The sequence below is a fragment of the Euprymna scolopes genome, chromosome 10, assembly GCF_053919585.1.
Source record: "Euprymna scolopes isolate OS-2025 chromosome 10, ASM5391958v1, whole genome shotgun sequence".
Taxonomy (NCBI): Eukaryota; Metazoa; Mollusca; class Cephalopoda; order Sepiida; family Sepiolidae; genus Euprymna; species Euprymna scolopes.
In genome coordinates this window covers 58,717,003-58,744,169 of record NC_136491.1, presented here as the reverse complement: position 1 = coordinate 58,744,169, position 27,167 = coordinate 58,717,003, and the positions used below count along the sequence as shown (strand labels likewise).

At 36.8% G+C, this 27,167-nt stretch overlaps 1 protein-coding gene across 2 annotated transcripts in view; it reads right to left on the bottom strand.

Moving 5' to 3' along the window:
* LOC145285995 (origin recognition complex subunit 3-like) overlaps positions 1–27,167 on the bottom strand; it is a 171,774-nt gene that overhangs the window by 117,080 nt on the left and 27,527 nt on the right. The window lies entirely within an intron of this gene.

Sequence of the window (27,167 nt, the reverse complement as noted above, 5' to 3'; positions counted from 1 at the left end):
CACACACACACACACACACACACACACACAGGCAGGCAGTAAAAAGAAAGTCCGCACTTGTAATTTTTTCATTTTTTTTGTTTAACAGCATGTCCACTCTTGTTAGGTTATTTTATGCCGAATCGTGGTTTGGTGTTTAAATATATTTTTTTTTATAAACAAAATTATTTGAATAAATATATTTATAGTTGAAATATAGTTTGCACAAAGATTTGCTTAAGTTTGTAAACATTTTAATACAAAAAAAGAGTAAATGCATAAAATGTATTAAAAAGCGAGTAAAATTGCAAGTAAATGGATAAAAAAATTTAATATGAATTTGCGTTATGTGTGTAAATTTGTAATAATAAATATTTGCTACTTAGGTGTAGTTGCGTTTGTGTAAATTTGTATGAAAGTGTTATATTTGTGCAAAAATATTTAAAATAAATTTGCATTACGTGTGTTAAATTTGTATTAGTAAATATTTATTACTAATGTGTAGTTATGTTTGTGTTAATTTTTATAAGAAAGTAAAATTTTATTTAATTATACTTATGTATATTAAAAGTGCAAAGGATTAGTTTACAAATACTAATCCGTATCGATTTGTATTGTCTTGCTTATTCACATGTATATGAAAATGTATATTTTTGTATATATACCAATTTCTTTAAGGTAATCGATTATGTTTTCGAAAAGTTCTTTTATATTGCTGTCTTTGTAATATTTTCGTTTTATAGGCAGAAAATCAATGCATTCAGTAAGAAAACGTTTTGTTGTCAGCAGAACCTGACATGCAGTACACATTGGCTGGTCGTCTCCTTTAAGTAAATATGATTCGGTTAGGTATGTGTGACCTATACGCAATTTCGTCAATACAACCTCTTCCTTTCTATTTTTCCCCTGTTACCAATTGTTGGTTTAATGGCATATAATTTATTGTTAGTGTAACCATTCCAATAAATTTGCCATTGTTTTTTAATGCATTCATTTATATTTTTTTTTAAATCCGTATAGGGGACTTTAAAGTTTTCATCTTGATTTTCATTTAGAGAAGCCTTTGCTGCAGTGTCTACCAATTCGTTTTCTCTGATACCGATGTGGCTAGGTATCCAGCAGAGCACAATTTCTTTTGTTTTTAAAACTTCACTTATTCTAGCCTGTAGTTTTACTAACAACGGGTTGTTAGACTTTTGTGTTTTTATTGCTGTTATAGCTGATAGCGAGTGAGAGAAAATGACATATTTTGTGTTGTTATTCCTGGAGATGAGATCACGTGCTAAATCTATTGCACAAACTTCTGCATTAGATTGAGGTTTCTTTCAAGAGATGCCTTTTTATAATTTTTTTATTATATACAGCTGCGCTGCCTGCTGCATCTACCTGTTTTGAGCCGTCCATAAAGATGTATGCATGTTTAGGATAATTGTATTTGATTTGTTCAAATTCTTCTTGATAAACAAGAGGGTGAGTTTTTCCCTTACAGTGTTTGCTAAGACTTAAGTCAACTTTTGGTACTATAATGTTCCAAGAAGGTATTTTTTGAGTAAATGTTTTGTGAATTTTTGTTATCAGGATCTCTGCTTCTTCAATAATGGGTTCCATTCGTAGGCCAAATGTTTTAATGGTTTTTTCTTTTTGTTGAAATAAATGTTTGTACTTGGGATAAAACGTGCAGTCGTGCGCAAGATTGTCGGGATCTGCCTTCAATTTTGTATATTATAGCAGTGCTAACTTGTTATATCTGAGGTTAGATGGAGGCTCATTTGCTTTGGCATACAAACTTTCTACTGGGGATGTTCTGACGGCTTCTAGTGCAAGTCTGTCCTGTATGGTAAATGGGATTTAAAATTTTAACATAGGATTTTCCTGCTGCTTGATATATACAGCTGCCATAGTCAATTTTTGATTGAATTCAGGATCTATACAGGTTTAACAAGGTCTGACTGTCAGCGCCCAAGTTTATATGGGCCACAACCCGCAGAAGTTGCAGTGCTTAATTACATTTTTTTTTTAACATAGTTTATGTGAGGAATAAAATTTAGTTTTTTTTTCAAAAACCATTCCTAAAAACTTGTATTCATCAACAAATAATTCCGAATTTCCAGATAGTATCGTAAGCTTTTTCTAGATCGAAAAAGACAGTTGTGGTGTGTTCCCCTCTTATGAAGGCTTCTCTGACATAGCCTTCTAAGTTGACTAAATGGTCAAGACATCCACGATTTTGTGCATTGGTTATTAGTTTGTTTGTTTCTAAATACCAAATTAGGTGATGATTTACCATTCGCTCTAATGTTTTGCACATGCAACTTGTTAGTGAAATTGGTCGATAATTTCCAGGATCTGAAGAATCTTTTCCTGGTTTTGGTATTGGAATAATCGTTGTATGTTTCCAAGATTCTGGGAACTTCTTTTTTTATCCAGATGTCATCGTAGATTTTTAGTAAAAGTTCCAATGAAATTTTTGGAAGTATTTTTTAAAAACTATAGTGGACCTCATCTGGTCCAATGGCTGTGTGTTTATGGAATTTTCAATAAGAGTCTTGAAAAAGGTTTATTATATTCTTCAATGTTTTTGGAATTGAAGTCTAGCTTGTACTTTTCAATATTTTCTTTGGTGGTTTGGAATTCTTTGTTATAGTTTTTTGAAGAAGAATTCTCTGAAAATGTTTTTGCTAATTTGTTTGCTATAGGCTTAATTTGTTATTTTGGTATTTTCAATAAAAAGATGTTTAATTGGTATCGGGTTATGTTTTCCAGAAATTTTTTTAACCATTTCCCAAACTGTCTTTGGTTTAGTGGAAACATTGATCTTGCTGACATATTCTTGCCAGCATTCCTTTTTGGCTTTCTTTATTATTCTGCATAATTTTGCTCTATGCAGTTTGTATTCAATTAAGTTGCTTGTTGTTGGTTCTTTATTACATTTTCTTAATGCTGCTTTTCGTAGATTTATTGATTCTTTACATTCTTTGTTAAACCATGGTCTATTCCTTTTTCCTGAAGTAGTGTTTTTGGGAATGCACTCTTCTATTAATATTAATATTTGTGTAAATGTTTTGATTGTATCGATGTTGTTTTCTGTCAATTGTTCTGAGCAGAGATTCTTGAATTTTTCCCAGTTGACTTTGTTAAGCTTGGTGGATGTTCAAATATTTTTTCATGGCTTTTGAGAACGATTGGGTAATGATCACTACCACAGGCATCATCGAATACGCTCCAAGAAAAATCCAGATAAGTGGAAGGGTCACATATAGTTAAATCAAGTGAACTAAGTGATCCATTTGTTGGATTGATGTGAGTAGCTTCTTTTTGGTTGAACAAGCATAGATTATTTTTATTTATTAGATTTTCAATTTTCTTTCCGTTTCTATCCGTTTCCTTGCATCCCCATAAGGTGTTGTGACTATTTACGTCTGCTAGGAAACTAAAGGGTTTGGGTATTTGTGCTATTAAGTTCTCCAATTCATTTTCATCCATTTGTTCATGTGGAGGTATGTATAAAGAACAAATGCTTATCAGTTTGTATAAAGTTGCTCTTATGGAAACCGCTTGCAAATTTTTTTTTAATTCAATTTGGCTCTGGAGTATGTTATTTTTAATGAATACTGATACACCACCAGAGGCTCCAAGTCCTGTATTATGAATGTAGTTATATTGTTGATAGTGTTTTATATTCAAATTGTCCTCTTCCTTAAGGAAGGTTTCTTGGAGACAAATAACCAAAGGATTAAATTTAGTTTGCAACAATAAAATTTCATTGTAATTTGCCTTCAATCCACAGCAATTCCATTGGATGATCTTGTAACTCATGATGATTTTTTATTGGTTTAAGGAGTAACTTCAGTTTCCATGTCTTCTAATTCAGGAAATCTATTTGTAGTAGTAATGGCTTCTGTTTGTGGTAATTTCTTCTTTCAACTTTTTCAATGTTGAACCCAATTTTGATTTCTTTTGGGATAGTGGGTCTATCAAACTGCATAATGTAAGTGTTCGTAAGTATAGGCTGATTCTCTTTTTTTTTTTTATTGTAATTCTTTTAACGTTTGTTACTCCTTGGTTTTTAAGTTCTTTTGTTATCTCTTCAGTAGTGCACATTGAGAGGGCTTTCGATTTTACTACACCTTTGGATGTATTCAGATTCTTGTGTGGATAAGTTTTGATATTTATGTTGTGGAAAGTTTTCATTCCTAGGAGAAAAGTGACATATTTTTCTTTTTCCACTTCCACCAGTAGGGTTTTATTTTTTAAAGCTTTTACATTTTTGGGAGTAATATATGCCGATATAATTTTGTGTATAATAAACGGTGATAAGTCCGTTATATTGGTTTCTTCAGTTGATTCCAATACAATAAATTTTGAGAATGCTTGGTGTAGTTCATTATCTGAACTATCGAGCCAACGCGTAAGCGCTTGGAATTTTTGTAATTGGCCATATATGTATATTTTAAAATTCATTGTTTATGCTCCTCACCCACCTCGGAGTCCAATATTGGGGCATGTTAAGGGGGAAACCCATTCGCCTTGTCATGCAAAGACTACATAAAACAGTATACATGTCCCAAATGGGAGCCATGAGCACCTATAATCCTTAGGTTACACAATCCAAGTAATTTGTCATGACTTTATTCATTTGGCACATTTGACACTAGGCACCGCCTTCTAACACATGGAAAAGAGGGGAAAATATGTACATAGTTTATAGTGGTACAGGGTAGAACTGTATTTGTTACAGTTTGGAGGAAATTGATAGAAAAGTAGATGTGTTAAGGCTTGACGCAACTAACCAATTGATCGGACCGGGCCCCTCCGACTGTTCGTCTAGTCTTGTACAAGGCCAAAATGGAGTGTGGCAACTGATATCTTCAATTTCCCTAAATATCAGTTGCTCAGCCACCAGGATCCTTTTCCTAGGTATTACGAGTCGCCACCCACAGCCAACAGGTGGCCCCATTGAGAGGTTTTTACTCTCTGCAGGGGGATAGTCCGTGTATTCTAATGCCCCACCGATGGGGTTGGGAAGGAAAAAGAAAGGAAATGGGAAGGGGGCCTTTGTTTTTGTAGAACATAATTAAGTTTTACAAAAGAGAACAGAAAACAAAAACAGAAAATCGATTCGTCTCAGGAAGCCAACAGACAACCTGATCTGGTAGCACCAGTGTAATTTCTTTAAAAACTGCAAATTTAAGCTAAATTTAATGTAACTGTTTAAACAAACTATATCTCATTTGATTCGCCTTTTATACTTCTATAATTTTGTTCATATTTGACTTTTAATTCAAATATTCTAGTGTTCACATCAATTTAAAAAAAAAATAAATTCAAATTGAAGAGGCAAAAAGAGAATCCGCACAATGGAAAATTGTTATTTAAATGTAACTTTAGGACATTAATGCAACACAAATACAACAGGAACACAATGAACTAGTTAATATTTAGTAGCATAGCTCTTCTGCAATTTGACAGCCCGCAATCTTTTGAGAATTCCTTGAATCAGACTGCAGCAATACTCCAGGGAAAGGGCATCCCACTTAAGTAATATACTTAATATCTAAAATTACCATATGGTCGCTTGTATTAATAAAGAGGCCTCCTTGATATCTATACCAAACCACTGGATATAGCTTATAATTAACTTTTACTATATTTGTAATTGAAATGTACAGTGATCTCAGCTGCGTCACTAGGACTATTTTCTGAATAGATACAATGTTTTGTCCCTAAGCTTAATGACTGCCTATAAATACGAATTCCGAATCACCATGTAATAATTGTTTCTCTTTACTTTGTCTAACCTGCATGCTAAATAGGGAAAAAGAAAAAAAAATTTTTTGTTCTGTTTCCCAAACTAAAACATTACATGTAACTCTAAATCCTAATGAAACTCTACTGTATTTTATAAGTTATTAACCCGTCTCTTGAAAGCTAATAATCTGCTCTACCCCTCCCCCAAGCTGCCACTAAAACTCTACATTACACATGCCTTAGTAGTGGAATCCTTAGCTTCCAGCTCCTAACCTTCACATGCTAACCGCCTAACAGTCATCACTAAACATCTATACATTTCTACCTCTAAGACATGCATTAGAGTTCATTCTTATCCAGTTAGGTACTTACCAGCCAAAGTATGTACTCAGATGCAAAGCGATCTTCATTACATAACAATTGTAACGATTAATACAAAACTAAATCCAATATTCCTTGTTATGCAAAACGCTCCATGACTCTTAAATGAAGACTGAAATTATCTTCCTTCAATAGTAGAAAACCACAACTTCTATCTATTTGCATCTACTGAAAACTTGCCCAAATATCTATTTACTTAATTATACATATGGAATACGCCATGACTTAAAATTTACCTCCAGTTATACCCGTACTGTACAGCACCTACATCTTAACCCTCATGTAATTTAAAATATACAGATTGGGCACAATTCTTAGCTCAATTCCTAATACCTACTCATACTGTAATGTTACCCTGTACCTAAGCTAATATATAAATAAAATAAAAAATTTAAAAATCCACACTAACGCCTTTCTAACAAGCCTGCTCACATAGTTGCTTCCACTGCATGAGCTTTATTTAGTAACAATCACTTTGAGGAGTATAACTATTCAGTAGATACATAACCTCTACAAACTAACCCTGTAACATTAACTAACCACGCGGGGTCGCAAAAATAACTGGATTAGGACCCAGGCGTGGAGCAAACCCTCTCGGGGCTGATGGACCCAGTAGATCTTCCCAGATCATCCATCTAAGAAAAGGAAAACTCTGAAACTAAACCTAAGGGAGGGAGGCCTCTCCAGTCTTGGATGACAACCTTCCTAGAGCTAGTAACTCAAACAAATTACCGGTCTTCAAACCTAATCTGCTTAAGGAGTAGATAGGCTCTGTCTATCGCCTGGCTTCCATACTCCTTCTTTGCCTATTTAGTCAGGTTCAGAGATGCTATCACAGTTTCGAGGAAACACTACTCAGTGGTAGATCTTCTTTCTTGTCTAGGGCAATGAACGCCGTTTTCCCCACCCCAACACATCCCATCCCACCCCCTCAAAACTGGGCACTTGGGAGTGCTTGAGTACCACATATGCCTGTGCAATTAGATTGGGTTGACCTTTTTCTGATGGGTTAAGGGTACCGGATTGACAGTTGCTGTCTGCTGTTTCCAATTGGTAGTACAGAAGCCCTAACTCTTTGGTAGCACTTAGAGCGGCTGCTCCATCAACAGTTGTATAATATTGGGATGTTTGTAGTGCCATGTTGCGCATGGAAAGAGACCCTGCACTCATTTCCTGAGGCCACAGTCCTAGTTGAAGAAAGGTCAGCTGATGGTCTACTTGTGTTGCATGTCTGATACTCTGCATAACCTCTTGTTCAGCTGCCCCTTACCTAACTGAAACTCTTTAAAAACATGACAGTACAATCAAAAAATAAGCTTAAACCAGGCTTAGGGTCAAACAAATCCAACTTGCCCTTGAACATCCGTGGGCTTAGAACTAATTTAGCTGATGTTGAAGCATTTCTCCTAACAAATACCCCGGATATCTTAGCACTAAGTGAGATTAACCTACACTCCTCCATCCCTTCTAACTACTTTATACGGCTGGATATCTCCCACTCTGCCATAAAGACTCTGACAGACATATGCACGGAGTTGGAGTCTACAATCGTAACACCCTCCCCTTGACTAGAGAAACAAACCTAGAATCGGACGATCAAGCCTTTATGTGCTTTAGACTGAACATGCAACATAACATAAGCTACTTTTATTTTCTCTACCGCTCTCCCTCAACCCAGGACTGCACCATAATAAACAAAGTCTCTGACAGCACAGACACAGTACTCTCCCTCAACACTAGCGCAAAAGTACATGTATTTGGTGATTTTAATGTCCAGCACAACACATAGCTTCTCTATATCTCACTCCCTATCACAAATTGTTACGTTTCCAACCCGTTTCCGTGACCAGCAAGAACAACATGCATCACTCTTAGATCTGTTTTTGACCACAGTTCCCGATGATTGTATAACGAATGCTGACAGCCCACTCGGGAACGCTGATTATGCAGTGATAATGGTTGAAATCGCCCTAAACTCTAAACCCAAAACTGAAGAGCCAGTGCTCAAAACAATGAGATATTATAAAAAATCTGACTGGGAAGCCATCAGAGATCTTATCAGAGATGCCCCATGGGGAAATATTTTTTCTCTTCCTGCTGAACAGTGCGCAAATGAGACCACTGAATGGTTCAAAACGGCAATTGAAGCACATGTTCCCATGTGGAAATTTTATAGCAAGCCCTACTCTCCCTAATGGTTTACTTCCACATGTGCAACTGCCATTGCTCAAAGGCAGCATGCATACTGCAGATTTAACCGACATAAGTCCAGTTCAAACAGACAGAAGTATATAGAAGCTAGAAGTAACGTTAAGAAAGAAATAGCGACAGCTAAGAGAGAATTTACTGAAGCCACTAAAAAACGCATCGAAGCACAATAATTAGGAACTCGAGACTTCTGGAAAATCTACAACAGTGTAGTAAATAATGGGCAATCAACAATTCCCCCACTAACCAACAATCACAAGGTTGTTTGCTCAGCAACTGAGAAGGCTAACATGCTTGCCAGTCGGTTTGCCTCAAACTCCACACTGGACCCTTCCAACTACCCACTACCTGACTTTCCTTTGCGGACAGATGCCACGCTAGACGATCTAAAAATCACCCCTGCTCAGGTGCATGCTATAATAAAAAACTTGACACTTCAAAAGCTACTAACACCTGAAAGTATCCTGTACCTTTATAAAGGCCACCATTCGCCCATGTATGGAGTATTGCTGTCACATTTGGGCTGGTGCATCTGCTACTAGTCTCTCGCTCCTAAACAAGGTTCAAAAGAGAGTTGCCAATCTGATAGGCATCTGAGCTTTAGCTAGCAATACACATGAAAAAATTGAAATAGCTTAAAATATTTCAATATTGGTATACATAGAAAGAGCTTGATAAGCTAAGAAAGAATCTTTTCAAATTTTTAAAATCTGATTAAAATTAAGGAAGTTACGCCTATTTTTGTGCCTCACACATTTGGATATTTTCCCGTCTTTAAGACCATATGCGTTTCGTCACATTTTTTACACTACTTTTTCAGTAAAAATGCTATATCTTTGTTAAAATACAAGGCTAAGCAATGAAATTTACCATATAAGTGTATTTTTGTAAAAGGAATCAGAATATGTGACTGAAAATCTCCAAAATTTCATGGTTTCCAAATAATCTGCAGTAAATGTGCATAAATATGCTGCAATTCCTTAAAAATGCCATGTATCCATAAACAGAAAAGAAGTTGGAGAACTCATAATTGAATTGTAATGTGCTTTATGTACAAAAATCTAAAACATAGGACCATTTAAAAATGAATATATTGCAATATTTCTTTGGTATTATTGTAAATTAACACCTTCTGTTTAACCCCACCCAACCCCTTCTGACCACCCCTCCAAAATGTGATTCTACCTTTTTAGGCAATTATGTATGAAATGTCATGAAAAACTTTAATGAAAGATAAACAAATTATTTTAGAATTTAATGTAAAATAATTCCCCATTACAAGTCATTCTAGCATTTTAGGGCAGTTAACTGTTTTTTTTTTTATGGGAAATAAATCCTGTATGCTTTTTGTTTTATTTTTTTAAAGACGATTATGTGTGGTTTTAAGTGGGTTTCTATGCAATGAGAACATGGGGAGGGTTGCCATTCGGACTTTGAATTAATTGTAGGGCTAAGGAAAATTATGTATGAACATACTAAAGACTTGACAGAAACAAAAACAATATTAGAGGGGTGGGCGGTTAGTTTCACAAAAATTTAATTTCAAATAAATATCTTACAGAAAGTTATATATATATGTGTGTGTGTGTGTGTGTGTGTATTCAACAGGTAAATAAGTCAGCAAATGTTATATTTAATTTTAATTTAATAAGAAACTACATCAGTAAACACTGTTTTTCGAGCTGAATAAACATGTTACATTAAATATAAACACTAAAAACATATCCAGTTAGGTAGAAAAGTAACTTATCTTGCCTTTGATGACATTTATTTGTTATATATTTGTTTTTTTGACAACTTTTTCAAATCTATGTGTATAGTAATACAAACGAGATTTTCATACATATTTTGATTTGGAAAAAACATTTGTGGCTGTTCACAGTAAAACATTGTTTTAACTTGCTGTTCAAAACTAATGCAATGAATAAAAGTGCATGCAAGCTATATATCTACAAAAGTTTATTTTGTTTTTTTAACCATGTTTTTAAATTTGACCAGAAATGTGAGAAATTATAATGGATTCATAATGCAGAATTGGTTGGGATTGTTGTTATTATACATTCTGAAAACCGAATAGTTCGAAACTAATGTTTTCTGATAACAAAATAGCTCTAATTAAACATAATCAGAACATTTATATTCATATTTTCATGTTTTTCTTAATTCGTTTGTGAATAAAAATTAAAGAACGCGTGTTGTTTATACTGTGCTATGACTAATACTACAGCTGCTGCTCCTGCTGCTACTAATACTAAATTAATTTTACCAAACTCGAGAAATAGAAACATTTTTTTTTTCGAGTAGGTCCTTTTAAATTATTATCAATTACCGCAGTTCTAACTCAACATAGAATAATACTTTTAATTGATAAAGATAGTAAAAAGAATTATTTACTTACTAGTGGGTGTCTGATGAAATTTTTTTTTCAAAATGTTCAATACTCGCCATATTAAAGTCTTATTTTTAACACACAAAAAAAAAAAAATGGTCAAAAATATTTCGGACACGTGACAGTATTAAGATTAACACCTCTTCTGATTGGTTCCTAAATGTCATGACGAAATTCTTCATAAAATCATGGTATGGGCCTTTAGAAAACAGGGAGGGTCATTACAAAACTTTACCGAAAACGCCATTTTATGACGTTCACATTTTTATCACTTTGTAACGAAGCCGGGTGACACCGGATAACCTTGCTTCCTAGGTTGAGGGTGAGTGGGATGGAGCTGGGCGAGAGGTCTCAGTCCCATCTCGTGAGAAACCAACGAATTGTCATCGGTTTACAAGTAAATTATTGGAGTTCAAAAGGGCCAGACTAAAGATAAGCCAGATGTCGGGTTGGCGAGGAAAACGCAAGGAGGTCTGGGAGGGGTCGACGAGTAAAGTCGGCGATCCGAGTGTAATGATAACATGATTCACTTAAATCAACAAGTTGGAGGTGATAATAGAGAAAGACCGAACCCGAAAACAATTGAATTAGTCATTCTAATTTTAAGGGAACAAATTGGTTAATTGCCTAGAGAGATAACTAATTCTCGGAATTGAATCGAGAGGGGGTCGGTTGGGAAGGAGAGAGAGAGAGAGAGAAAGAATTATGATTACCCGTCGAATAGAGAGATTGGGTCGACTACAGAAGGAAGGGGAGGATGACGTTTAATAAAACGAATGCGGAGATAGACAAAAGAAGAGAATTGGACAGTCTGTCGAAGAGAGGAGTTGGGAAGCCACGCATGCCGCCAGCCTCTTCTAATTGAGACGAAAAGAACTAACAAAGACCACCACTTGGAGTTTTTATTTGAATACACTGTGGGGGTTGCATTCCAAGCCTGACGAACGTATAAGGGACAAGCCGAGCCTTAATGTATACCGAATCACTAAATGAACAGCCTAAACTATCCTCATCGTTGTTGATTGTTTCCATTTATACTTGTGAAGACTACCTTCGATTTCAGCATAACCAAACTTGACTTTCCAGCCGTTGCAGACAGAGAGAGAGACGGCCACCGACGAGAAGACGATCACGACAGAAATTACCAAGAATTCCCGATTGGAGCAAAGAAGATGGATAAGCCCATAGGGGGAATAAGGATTCCGTCCTATGCGGGTGAACCCGCCGGACTGCAGGAGTGGCTAGCGATAATAGGAAAGAAGAGGGTGATATACGGACTAGAGGATTACGAGATGGTCCTGCTGGCTTTGGACAATGCTGCGGGACCGGTCTCAAAATTCATTGGGACAATATACGCCGACAATCAAACCGTCACTTGGTCCGAGTTGCGCGGGGCACTGGTGAAACAATATGCCAGTGAGCGAACGGCAATTCAGGCGGTGCGAAAGTTAACACGACTGAAAATGTCCGACAAGGACGGCATCGCCGAACTGACAGAACGAATAGAGAGGCTGGTGGTGTTGGCGTTCCCAGATGAGAGGACGAGAGGCAGTGATGCCATACAGACGATACTGATTGATGCGTTTGTGGATGGTCTGAGTGACAAGGAGACCAGGAGGGATATTGTCAGGGGCCAGCCACTGTCCCTAGCGGGAGCTAAGGAATTAGCGTGGGCGAGTGTAAGGCTTGGAGAGAGAATAGAGAGGGGCGAAAACACTAGGAAACCCCAGAAGAAAGGGAAGCCCGGGTGGAAAGAAGGGGAAGAAGACTGGGAGGCGGAGGCCGATCGAAACAGAAGAATGGCACCTCGCGCATGGGTTTTACAAATCCACTCCCGGCAGATACGGACTGATTTGTTGGACCTGCCAGAGTGAGGGGCATCGGGCGGCGGAGTGTCCCACGAGATGGGAGAGACCACCTGATCCGGTTGGACCGAACTGCGACAAATGTGGGCAGTTCGGACACGAGAGCAGGGGGTGCAAAATAGCTGGAGACAGGAGGTTGGGGATCACTACACCCAATCATCGCGTACCACCCAGGGAGACAACTGTTAGGGACCGTCGGGAGCACCACGGCGATCCGAGGATGGATGGGTCACAAGGGGGTTTGTTGCTGCCCGCCCCCATGTCCTCGGTAGCGGGATACAGAATAAGGACCCCACAAATACAGAGAGGGAGAGCCCAGGTGTTCTCCCTGCTCACTGAAAAAAAGGAACTCACATGCGGAGCGATTGTGGGAGGTGTGCGAGTGAAGGCACTGATAGATACTGGGGCATCGATCTCATTGTTGGGGAAAGAAACGTATCAAGGACTAGCGAGAAGGGGCAGACTAGAACCGTCGGACATAGCGATCAGCCAGGCAGATGGGAGCGAACTGCGAGTGGACGGAGTGGCATGGTTGCCTTTATGAGTAGCAGGGGGAGAGGACGAGTTTCCCTTGTATGTAACGCACGGGCTGTGCAGTGAATTGATCTTGGGGGAGGATTGGCTCCGAGCCAAGGGAGCCAGACTCAGTTTCGACCCTGCTGTACTGACGATAGGTGAAACGGAAATTCCCTTGGGAGGCGAAGAACACGACGAGTTGCCCATTTTGGCGAGTGTCGACATGAGGATTTCGCCCAGGATGGCGATGTCTTGCGCCGGTAGGATTGAAACGGGGAAGGAAATAAAAAGGGGATTAGTCCAGATATCGCCCGTAGAGAAATACATGGATAATGAAGAGGGAGTGACGGTGAGCAAATCGGTTGTCCAAGCATCGGGGACGATACCGGTGTTGATGCTCAATACATCGGAAAAGACGATCCGAATAGCTAAGGGAGAAGAGTTAGCATATTGCCGCCCAGTGAAGAGGACAGAAAGGGTACGGTTAGAGGAGATCCCCAGGAAGGAAGGGAGGCCAAGAGCTGAATGATTGGGAGATGAGGACATTGTGGTTCCCGGACCAAACAACTGTTAGAGGATAACCGAGACGTGATAGTCTTGACTGATAGAGAGTTGGGACAGACCAAGACGGTGGAAATGGGAATTGACACAGGGGACCACCTGCCCATAAGGATGAGACCGTATAGAACCCCGATACACAAGAGAAAATTGGCCGAGGAGGCAGTGGCGGATATGTTGGAGGCAGGGATAATAGAAAGGTCCAGCTCCCCGTGGAGTTTCCCCATAGTTATTGTTGAGAAGAAGGACGGAGGTCACCGGTTTTGCGTTGACTTCCGAAGACTGAACGCCGTCACTAAACCATTGGTGGTACCCTTGCCGCTTATAGACGACATACTAGCCTTACTGGGGAGGTCCACCTGTTTTTCGACCCTGGATCTGAGGTCTGGATATTGGCAGGTGGCACTAGAGCAGAAGGATCAAGAGAAGACGGCCTTTGCCTGTCATACGGGGCTGTTTCAGTTTAGAGTGATGCCCTTTGGGTTGTCGAATGCGCCAGGGGTATTCACCCAGTTGATGTCAATAGTATTGCGAGGCCTGGAAGATTTCGCCATGGCCTACCTGGACGACATACTGGTATTTTGGAAAAATGAGGTATGCGTGGCTTCCCAACTCCTCTCTTCGACAGACTGTCTGATTCTCTTCTTTTGTCTATCTCCGCAGTCGTTTTATTAAACGTCATCCTCCCCTTCCTTCTGTAGTCTCTCTCTCTCTCTCTCTCCTTCCCAACCGACCCCCTCTCGATTCAATTCCGAGAATTAGTTATCTCTCTAGGCAATTAACCAATTTGTTCCCTTAAAATTAGAATGACTAATTCAATTGTTTTCGGGTTCGGTCTTTCTCTATTATCACCTCCAACTTGTTGATTTAAGTGAATCATGTTATCATTACACTCGGAACATGTTTCTAAGACACAAATGACATGCAACCATGCTTCTAAGACACAAACGAAAAGCAACAAACTCAGTGGACAATGTTTCTAAGACACAAATGAAATGCAACAATGTTTCTAAGACACAAATGAAAAGCAACTATGTTTCTAAGACACAAACGAAAAGCAAAAAACTCAGTGGGCAATGTTTCGAAGACACAAATGAAAAGCAACAATGCTTCTAAGACACAAATAAAAAGCAACAAACTCAGTGGACAATGTTTCTAAGACACAAATGAAAAGCAACAATGTTTCTAAGACACAAATGATAAGCAACAAACTCAGTGGACAATCTTTCTAAGACACAAATGAAAACAACAATGCTTCTAAGACACAAATGAAAAGCAACAAACTCAGTGGACAATGTTTCGAAGACACAAATGAAAAGCAACAAACTCAGGGGACAATGCTTCTAAGACACAACTGAAAAGCAACAATGCTTCTAAGACACAAATGAAAAGCAACAATGCTTCTAAGACACAAATGAAAAGAAACAAACTCAGTGGACAATGCTTGTAAGAAACAAATGAAAAGCAACAATGCTTATAAGACACAAATGAAAAGCAACAATGCTTCTAAGACACAAATGAAAAGCAACAATGCTTCTAAGACACAAATGAAAAGCAACAATGTTTCGAAGACACAAATGAAAAGCAACAAACTCAGTGGACAATGCTTCTAAGACACAAATGAAAAGCAACAATGCTTCTAAGACACAAATGAAAAGCAACAATGCTTCTAAGACACAAATGAAAAGCAACAATGCTTCTAAGACACAAATGAAAAGCAACAATGTTTCGAAGACACAAATGAAAAGCAACAAACTCAGTGGACAATGCTTCTAAGACACAAATGAAAAGCAACAATGCTTCTAAGACACAAATGAAAAGCAACAATGCTTCTAAGACACAAATGAAAAGCAACAATGCTTCTAAGACACAAATGAAAAGCAACAATGTTTCGAAGACACAAATGAAAAGCAACAAACTCAGTGGACAATGCTTCTAAGACACAAATGAAAAGCAACAATGCTTCTAAGACACAAATGAAAAGCAACAATGCTTCTAAGACACAAATGAAAAGCAACAATGCTTCTAAGACACAAATGAAAAGCAACAATGCTTCTAAGACACAAATGAAAAGCAACAATGCTTCTAAGACACAAATGAAAAGCAACAATGTTTCGAAGACACAAATGAAAAGCAACAAACTCAGTGGACAATGCTTCTAAGACACAAATGAAAAGCAACAATGCTTCTAAGACACAAATGAAAAGCAACAATGCTTCTAAGACACAAATGAAAAGCAACAATGCTTCTAAGACACAAATGAAAAGCAACAATGCTTCTAAGACACAAATGAAAAGCAACAATGTTTCGAAGACACAAATGAAAAGCAACAAACTCAGTGGACAATGCTTCTAAGACACAAATGAAAAGCAACAATGCTTCTAAGACACAAATGAAAAGCAACAATGCTTCTAAGACACAAATGAAAAGCAACAATGCTTCTAAGACACAAATGAAAAGCAACAATGCTTCTAAGACACAAATGAAAAGCAACAATGTTTCGAAGACACAAATGAAAAGCAACAAACTCAGTGGACAATGCTTCTAAGACACAAATGAAAAGCAACAATGCTTCTAAGACACAAATGAAAAGCAACAATGCTTCTAAGACACAAATGAAAAGCAACAATGCTTCTAAGACACAAATGAAAAGCAACAATGTTTCGAAGACACAAATGAAAAGCAACAAACTCAGTGGACAATGCTTCTAAGACACAAATGAAAAGCAACAATGCTTGTAAGACACAAATGAAAAGCAACAATGCTTCTAAGACACAAATGAAAAGCAACAAACTCAGTGGACAATGTTTCTAAGACACAAATGAAAAGCAACAAACTCAGTGGACAATGTTTCTAAGACACAAATGAAAAGCAACAATGTTTCTAAGACACAAATGAAAAGCAACAAACTCAGTGGACAATGTTTCGAAGACTCAAATGAAAAGCAACAATGTCTCTAAGACACAAATGAAAAGCAACAATGTTTCTAAGACACAAATGAAAAGCAACAATGCTTGTAAGACACAAATGAAAAGCAACAATGCTTCTAAGACACAAATGAAAAGCAACAATGCTTCTAAGACACAAATGAAAAGCAACAAACTCAGTGGACAATGCTTCTAAGACACAAATGAAAAGCAACAAACTCAGTGGACAATGTTTCTAAGACACAAATGAAAAGCAACAAACTCAGTGGACAATGTTTCTAAGACACAAATGAAAAGCAACAATGTTTCTAAGACACAAATGAAAAGCAACAAACTTAGTGGACAATGCTTCTAAGACACAAATGAAAAGCAACAATGCTTCTAAGACAAAAATGAAAAGTCAAAAACTCAGTGGACAATGCTTCTAAGACACAGATGAAAAGCAACAATGCTTCTAAGACACAAATGAAAAGCAACAAACTCAGTGGACAATGTTTCTAAGACACAAATGAAAAGCAACAAACTCAGTGGACAATGTTTCTAAGACACAAATGAAAAGCAACAAACTCAGTGGACAATGTTTCTAAGACACAAATGAAAAGCAACAATGTTTCTAAGACACAAATGAAAAGCAACAAACTTAGTGGACAATGCTTCTAAGACACAAATGAAAAGCAACAATGCTTCTAAGACAAAAATGAAAAGTCAAAAACTCAGTGGACAATGTTTCTAAGACACAAATGAAAAGCAACAAAGTTTCTAAGACATAAATGAAAAGCAACAAACTCAGTGGACAATGCTTTTAAGAAACAAATGAAAAGCAACGATGCTTATAAGACAAAAATGAAATACAACAAACTAAGTGCACAATGTTTCTAAGACACAACTGAAAGGCAACAATGTTTCTAAGACACAAATGAAAAGCAACAAACTCAGTGGACAATGTTTCTAAGACACAAATGATAAGCAACAAACTAAGTGGATCATGTTTCTAAGACACAAATGAAAACAACAATGTTTCTAAGACACAAATGAAAAGCCACCATGCTTCTAAGACACAAATAAAAAGCAACAATGCTCCTAAGACACATATGAAAAGCAACAAACTCAGTGGATAATGTTTCTAAGACACAAATGACATGCAACCATGCTTCTAAGACACAAATGAAAAGCAACAAACTCAGTGGACAATGTTTCTAAGACACAAATGAAAAGCAACAATGTTTCTAAGACACAAACGAAAAGCAACAAACTCAGTGGACAATGTTTCGAAGACACAAATGAACAGCAACAATGCTTCTAAGACACAAATAAAAAGCAACAAACTCAGTGGACAATGTTTCTAAGACACAAATGAAAAGCAACAATGTTTCTAAGACACAAATGATAAGCAACAAACTCAGTGGACAATGTTTCTAAGACACAACTGAAAACAACAATGCTCCTAAGACACAAATGAAAAGCAACAAACTCAGTGGACAATGCTTCTAAGACACAAATGAAAAGCAACAAACTCAGTGGACAATGCTTCTAAGACACAACTGAAAAGCAACAATGCTTCTAACACACAAATGAAAAGCAACAATGCTTCTAAGACACAAATGAAAAGAAACAAACTCAGTGGAAAATGCTTGTAAGAAACAAATGAAAAGCAACAATGCTTCTAAGACACAAATGAAAAGAAACAATGCTTCTAAGACACAAATGAAAAGAAACAATGCTTCTAAGACACAAATGAAAAGCAACAATGCTTCTAAGACACAAATGAAAAGCAACAATGCTTCTAAGACACAAATGAAAAGCAACAAACTCAGTGGACAATGCTTCTAAGACACAAATGAAAAGCAACAATTCTTCTAAGACACAAATGAAAAGCAACAAACTCAGTGGACAATGTTTCTAAGACATAAATGAAAAGCAACAATGTTTCTAAGACACAAATGAAAAGCAACAATGTTTCTAAGACACAAATGAAAAGCAACAATGCTTCTAAGACACAAATGAAAAGCAACAATGCTTCTAAGACACAAATGAAAAGCAACAATGCTTCTAAGACACAAATGAAAAGCAACAAACTCAGTGGACCATGCTTCTAAGACACAAATGAAAAGCAACAATGCTTCTAAGACACAAATGAAAAGCAACAAACTCAGTGGACAATGTTTCTAAGACACAAATGAAAAGCAACATACTCAGTGGACAATGTTTCTAAGACACAAATGAAAAGCAACAAAGTTCCTAAGACATAAATGAAAAGCAACAAACTCAGTGGACAATGTTTCTAAGACACAAATGAAAAGCAACAATGTTTCTAAGACACAAATGATAAGCAACACACTAAGTGGACAATGTTTCTAAGACACAAATGAAAACAACAATGCTTCTAACACACAAATGAAAAGCAACAAACTCAGTGGACAATGTTTCTAAGACACAAATGAAAAGCAACCATGCTTCTAAGACACAAATAAAAAGCAACAATGCTCCTAAGACACATATGAACAGCAAAAAACTCAGTGGATAATGTTTCTAAGACACAAATGACATGCAACAATGCTTCTAAGACACAAATGAAAAGCAACAAACTAAGTGGACAATGTTTCTAAGACAAAAATGAAATGCAACAATGTTTCTAAGACACAAATGAAAAGCAACAATGTTTCTAAGACACAAATGAAAAGCAACAATGTTTCTAAGACACAAACGAAAAGCAAAAAACTCAGTGGACAATGTTTCGAAGACACAAATAAAAAGCAACAATGCTTCTAAGACACAAATTAAAAGCAACAAACTCAGTGGACAATGTTTCTAAGACACAAATGAAAAGCAACAATGCTTCTAAGACAAAAATGAGAAGTCACAAACTCAGTGGACAATGTTTCTAAGACACAAATGAAAGGCAACAATGTTTCTAAAACACAAATGAAAAGCAACAAACTCAGTGGACAATGTTTCTAAGACACAAATGAAAAGCAACAATGTTTCTCAGACAAATGAATAGCAACAAACTAAGAACAAATGAAAAGCAAAAATCTTTCTAAGACACAAATGAAAAGCAACAAACTCAGTGACAATGTTTCTAAGACACAAATGAAAAGCAACAATGTTTCTAAGATAAAAATGATACGCAACAAACTCAGTGGACAATGTTTCTAAGACACAAATGAAAACAACAATGCTTCTAAGACACAAATGAAAAGCAACAAACTCAGTGGACAATGTTTCGAAGACACAAATGAAAAGCAACAAACTCAGTGGACAATGCTTCTAAGACACAACTGAAAAGCAACAATGCTTCTAAGACACAAATGAAAAGCAACAATGCTTCTAAGACACAAATGAAAAGAAACAAACTCAGTGGACAATGCTTCATAGACACAAATGAAAAGCAACAATTCTTCTAAGACACAAATGAAAAGCAATAAACTCAGTGGACAATGTTTCTAAGACACAAATGAAAAGCGACAATGTTTCTAAGACACAAATGAAAAGCAACAAACTCAGTGGACAATGTTTCTAAGACACAAATGAAAAGCAACAATGCTTCTAAGACACAAATAAAAAGCAACAATGCTCCTAAGACACACATGCAAAGCAACAAACTCAGTGGACAATGTTTCTAAGACACAAATGACATGCAACAATGCTTCTAAGACACAAATTAAAAGCAACAAACTCAGTGGACAATGTTTCTAAGACACAAATGAAAAGCAACAATGCTTCTAAGACACAAATGAAAAGAAACAATGCTTCTAAGACACAAGCAACAAACTCAGTGGACAATGTTTCGAAGACACAAATGAAAAGCAACAATGCTTCTAAGACACAAATGAAAAGCAACAAACTCAGTGGACAATGCTTCTTAGACACAACTGAAAAGCAACAATGCTTCTAAGACACAAATGAAAAGCAACAATGCTTCTAAGACACAAATGAAAAGCAACAATGCTTCTAAGACACAAATAAAAAGCAACAATGCTCCTAAGACACACATGCAAAGCAACAAACTCAGTGGACAATGTTTCTAAGACACAAATGACATGCAACAATGCTTCTAAGACACAAATTAAAAGCAACAAACTCAGTGGACAATGTTTCTAAGACACAAATGAAAAGCAACAATGCTTCTAAGACACAAATGAAAAGAAACAATGCTTCTAAGACACAAGCAACAAACTCAGTGGACAATGTTTCGAAGACACAAATGAAAAGCAACAATGCTTCTAAGACACAAATGAAAAGCAACAAACTCAGTGGACAATGCTTCTTAGACACAACTGAAAAGCAACAATGTTTCTAAGACACAAATGAAAAGCAACAATGCTTCTAAGACACAAATGAAAATCAACAAACTCAGTGGACAATGTTTCTAAGACACAAATGAAAACAACAATGCTTCTAAGACACAAATGTAAAGTCACAAACTCAGTGGACCATGTTTCTAAGACACAAATGAAAAGCAACAATGTTTCTAAGACACAAATAAAAAGCAACAATGCTCCTAAGACACACATGCAAAGCAACAAACTCAGTGGACAATGTTTCTAAGACACAAATGACATGCAACAATGCTTCTAAGACACAAATGAAAAGCAACAAACTCAGTGGACAATGTTTCTAAGACACAAATGAAAAGCAACAATGCTTCTAAGACACAAATGAAAAGCAACAATGCTTCTAAGACACAAGCAACAAACTCAGTGGACAATGTTTCGAAGACACAAATGAAAAGCAACAATGCTTCTAAGACACAAATGAAAAGCAACAAACTCAGTGGACAATGTTTCTAAGACACAACTGAAAAGCAACAATGCTTCTAAGACACAAATGAAAAGCAACAATGCTTCTAAGACACAAATGAAAAGCAACAAACTCAGTGGACAATGCTTCTAAGACACAACTGAAAAGCAACAATGCTTCTAAGACACAAATGAAAAGCAACAATGCTTCTAAGACACAAATGAAAAGCAACAATGCTTCTAAGACACAAATGAAAAGCAACAAACTCAGTGGACAATGCTTCTAAGACACAAATGAAAAGCAACAATGCTTCTAAGACACAAATGAAAAGCAACAAAATCAGTGGACAATGCTTCTAAGACACAACTAAAAAGTAACAATGCTTCTAAGGCACAAATGAAAAGCAACAATGTTTCTAAGACACAAATGAAAAGCAACAAACTCAGTGGACAATGTTTCGAAGACACAATTGAAAAGCAACAATGCTTCTAAGACACAAATGATAAGCAACAAACTCAGTGGACAATGTTTCTAAGACACAAATGAAAACAACAATGCTCCTAAGACACACATGAAAAGCAACAAACTCAGTGGACAATGTTTCTAAGACACAAATGAAAACCAACAATGTTTCTAAGGCACAAATGAAAAGCAACAAACTCAGTGGACAATGTTTCGAAGACACAAATGAAAAGAAACAAACTCAGTGGACAATGCTTCTAAGACACAACTGGAAAGCAACAATGCTTCTAAGACACAAATGAAAAGCAACAATGCTTCTAAGACACAAATGAAAAGCAACAAACTCAGTGGACAATACTTCTACAACACAAATGAAAAGCAACAATGCTTCTAAGACACAAATGAAAAGCAACAAACTCAGTGGACAATGTTTCTAAGACACAAATGAAAAGCAACAATGCTTCTAAGACACAAATGAAAAGCAACAATGCTTCTAAGACACAAGCAACAAACTCAGTGGACAATGTTTCGAAGACACAAATGAAAAGCAACAATGCTTCTAAGACACAAATGAAAAGCAACAAACTCAGTGGACAATGCTTCTAAGACACAACTGAAAAGCGACAATGCTTCTAAGACACAAATGAAAAGCAACAATGCTTCTAAGACACAAATGAAAAGCAACAAACTCAGTGGACAATGCTTCTAAGACACAAATGAAAAGCAACAATGCTTCTAAGACACAAATGAAAATCAACAAAGTCAGTGGACAATGTTTCTAAGACACAAATGAAAAGCAACAATGTTTCTAAGACACAAATGAAAAGCAACAAACTCAGTGGACAATGTTTCGAAGACACAATTGAAAAGCAACAATGCTTCTATGACACAAATGAAAAGCAACAAACTCAGTGGACAATGTTTCTAAGACACAAATGATAAGCAACAAACTCAGTGGACAATACTTCTACAACACAAATGAAAAGCAACAATGCTTCTAAGACACAAATGAAAAGCAACAAACACAGTGGACCATGTTTCTAAGACACAAATGAAAAGCAACAATGCTTCATAGACACAAATAAAAAGCAACATTGCTCCTAAGACACACATGAAAAGCAACAAACACAGTGGACCATGTTTCTAAGACACAAATGAAAAGCAACAATGCTTCATAGACACAAATGAAAACAACAATGCTCCTAAGACACACATGAAAAGCAACAAACTCAGTGGACAATGTTTCTAAGACACAAATGAAAACCAACAATGTTTCTAAGACACAAATGAAAAGCAACAAACTCAGTGGACAATGTTTCGAAGACACAAATGAAAAGAAACAAACTCAGTGGACAATGCTTCTAAGACACAACTGGAAAGCAACAATGCTTCTAAGACACAAATGAAAAGCAACAATGCTTCTAAGACACAAATGAAAAGCAACAAACTCAGTGGACAATACTTCTACAACACAAATGAAAAGCAACAATGCTTCTAAGACACAAATGAAAAGCAACAAACTCAGTGGACAATGTTTCTAAGACACAAATGAAAAGCAACAATGCTTCTAAGACACAAATGAAAAGCAACAATGCTTCTAAGACACAAGCAACAAACTCAGTGGACAATGTTTCGAAGACACAAATGAAAAGCAACAATGCTTCTAAGACACAAATGAAAAGCAACAAACTCAGTGGACAATGCTTCTAAGACACAACTGAAAAGCAACAATGCTTCTAAGACACAAATGAAAAGCAACAATGCTTCTAAGACACAAATGAAAAGCAACAAACTCAGTGGACAATGCTTCTAAGACACAAATGAAAAGCAACAATGCTTCTAAGACACAAATGAAAATCAACAAAGTCAGTGGACAATGTTTCGAAGACACAAATGATAAGCAACAAACTCAGTGGACAATGTTTCTAAGACACAAATGAAAACAACAATGCTTCTAAGACACAAATGAAAAGCAACAATGCTTCATAGACACAAATAAAAAGCAACATTGCTCCTAAGACACACATGAAAAGCAACAAACTCAGTGGACAATGTTTCTAAGACACAAATGAAAAGCAACAATGTTTCTAAGACACAAATGAAAAGCAACAAACTCAGTGGACAATGTTTCGAAGACACAAATGAAAAGCAACAAACTCAGTGGACAATGCTTCTAAGACACAAATGAAAAGCAACAGTGCTTCTAAGACACAAATGAAAAGCAACAATGCTTCTAAGACACAAATGAAAAGCAACAAACTCAGTGGACAATACTTCTACAACACAAATGAAAAGCAACAATGCTTCTAAGACACAAATGAAAATCAAAAAACTCAGTGGACAATGTTTCTAAGACACAAATGAAAAGCAACAATGTTTCTAAGACACAAATGAAAAGCAACAAACTTATTGGACAATGCTTCTAAGACAAAAATGAAAAGCAACAATGTTTCTAAGACAAAAATGAAAAGTCACAAACTCAGTGGACAATGTTTCTAAGACACAAATGAAAAGCAACAATGTTTCTAAAACACAAATGAAAAGCAACAAACTCAGTGGACAATGCTTTTAAGAAACAAATGAAAAGCAACAATGCTTATAAGACAAATGAATAGCAACAAACTAAGACACAAATGAAAAGCAACAATGTTTCTAAGACACAAATGATAAGCAACAAACTCAGTGGACAATGTTTCTAAGACACAAATGAAAAGCAACAATGCTTCTAAGACACAAATAAAAAGCAACAATGCTCCTAAGACACACATGAAAAGCAACAAACTCAGTGGACAATGTTTCTAAGACACAAATGACATGCAACAATGCTTCTAAGACACAAATGAAAAGCAACAAACTCAATGGACAATGTTTCTAAGACACAAATGAAAAGCAACAATATTTCTAAGACACAAATGAAAAGCAACAATGTTTCTAAGACACATATGAAAAGCAACAATGTTTCTAAGACACAAATGAAAAGCAACAAACTCAGTGGACAATGTTTCGAAGACACAAATGAAAACCAACAATGCTTCTAAGACACAAATGAAAAGCAACAATGCTTCTAAGACACAAATGAAAAGCAAGAAACTCAGTGGACAATGTTTCTAAGACACAAATGAAAAGCAACAATGCTTCTAAGACACAAATGAAAAGCAAGAAACTCAGTGGACAATGTTTCTAAGACACAAATGAAAAGCAACGAACTCAGTGGACAATGCTTCTAAGACACAAATGAAAAGCAACAAACTCAGTGGACAATGCTTTTAAGACACAAATGAAAAGCAACAATTCTTATAAGACACAAATGAAAAGCAACAAACTCAGTGGACAATGCTTCGAAGACACAATTGAAAAGCAACAAACTCAGTGGACGATGTTTCTAAGACACAAATGAAAAGCAACAAACTCAGTAGAGAACCCGGTGTAGTTATTTAACATTAAATATGTTACTAAACATCCTATTAATTTCAATGAGATTTAGTATTTCTGTACATTGCTTGAACAACTTTCACCAACCATTCATTTGTCTCTAGTTTATGCAAAACCCATCAACTCACCACAATTCTTTCACCAGATCTACAAAAGTAAAATACAGGTTATTTTTCTTACCAGGGTACTTCTAAAAATAAGCATCAGTGGTATTTTGTCCAGGAGTAAAACCAAATAACATTTCATCTCTTCTTATATGACTTATTACTTACTGTTCAATTATTCTCTCATTCATTTTCAGATGATCTGACAATTTTAAGCCTCTGTCTAGTGTTTCCCAGTTAAAATATATTTTAGGACATGATAATTAAAATTAACATACTAGGGGCATGCAATAAGTAATGCCCCTGACCCACTTCCAGTTGTCCGATCTAGCTGAAATTTTGCATGTGCAAAAATTTATATCTCTACGGGTTATGTGGCAAATTACAGCTCTGAACTAATTGTAGTTTCTGTTTTACAGGTGTTTGAACTGAGTCAGGTGTGAAATGGAGCCTGTTGAATGCCGAGTAGTGATCCGGTTTTTGTATTTGAAAGGACGCACACCGCAGGAAACTTTTGATGAAATGAAAGAAACTGATGGTGATAATGCCCCATCATATGACCTTGTAAAACACTGGCATCGTGAATTCAAACATGGCCGGAAGTCTGTGGAAACAGCTCCCAGATCTGGTCGCCCCCTTCTGCTATTGATGAGGCATCTGTCCGTCAAATTGAGGCTGCCGTTTTGGAAGATCGGCACAATACTATTCGCCAAATAGCCCAAGATGTCAAGATTAGTACAGGATCTGTGGAAACTATCATTCATGACTATTTGCATACGCATAAGGTGTCTGCCAGATGGATTCCCAGGTTGCTCACAACATTCCAGAAGCGAGAACGTGTCGAGTGCTTGAGGATGAATTTGGAGATGTGCCAAGAAGATGAGCAAAGTTTTTCAAAAGACTGATTACACAGGATGAAACCTGGATCCATCACTATGATCCAGAGACTAAAGCCCAGTCAATGCAGTGGAAGTACTTGGACTCACCACCTCTAAAGAAGGCAAGGGTGCAGCCCTTCGCTGGCAAGGTCATGCTCACAGTCTTCTGGAACCAGGACGGAGTAGTGATGACAGATTTCCAGGCAAAAGGTACCATAATTACAGGATCTTCACTTTTGAGGAAATTAAGAGAAGCTATCAAAATCAAGAGGCAGGGCAAGATCAGCAAAGGTACCCTCCTCCTTCAGGACAATGCTCCGGTCCACAACTCGTATGTCGCCAGATCAGAAGCACGGGCGTGTGGTTATGAAACCCTCCCTACTCTCCTGACCTTGCATCCTCCGACTTCCCAGCCATGAAGTTGTTTTTAAAAGGAAAGCATTTCCCAGATGATGCAGCCTTGATTTCTGAAGTCACGTCATGGTTGGAGGACAAACCTGGGGTGTTCTACAAAAACGGTCTCCAGAGCTGCATCAAACGATGGGAGAAATGCATAACACTGGGTGGTTCCTATGTAGAGAAAGACTAATAACTGTGCCAAGTTTTGTTGCTCTACTGCTATGGGAAGTGGGTCAGGGGCATTACTTATTGCACACCCCTCATACACTTATAATTTTAATACATGAAAAGGGTAAAAGCAGTTGGAGTACATATTGTTTCAAAATGTTTAATACTTGTCATGTTGAAGGATTCTCTTTGACATAACAACAAATGAGGTGGTTTGCTTGGCTTTGTACTCTTACTAAGATTAAGGACTTCATATCTCCTAATTCTCTTCCAAATTTTTTGATAAAATTCCTCATAGAAGTTTTGAAAACTGTGTTATTGTTATCACTTGTTTAAAAGTTTTCCAATATCATATAGTCTATTATTTATTAATCAAAATAGTGATATTTTGAGGACTTAAAATTGTTTAAATT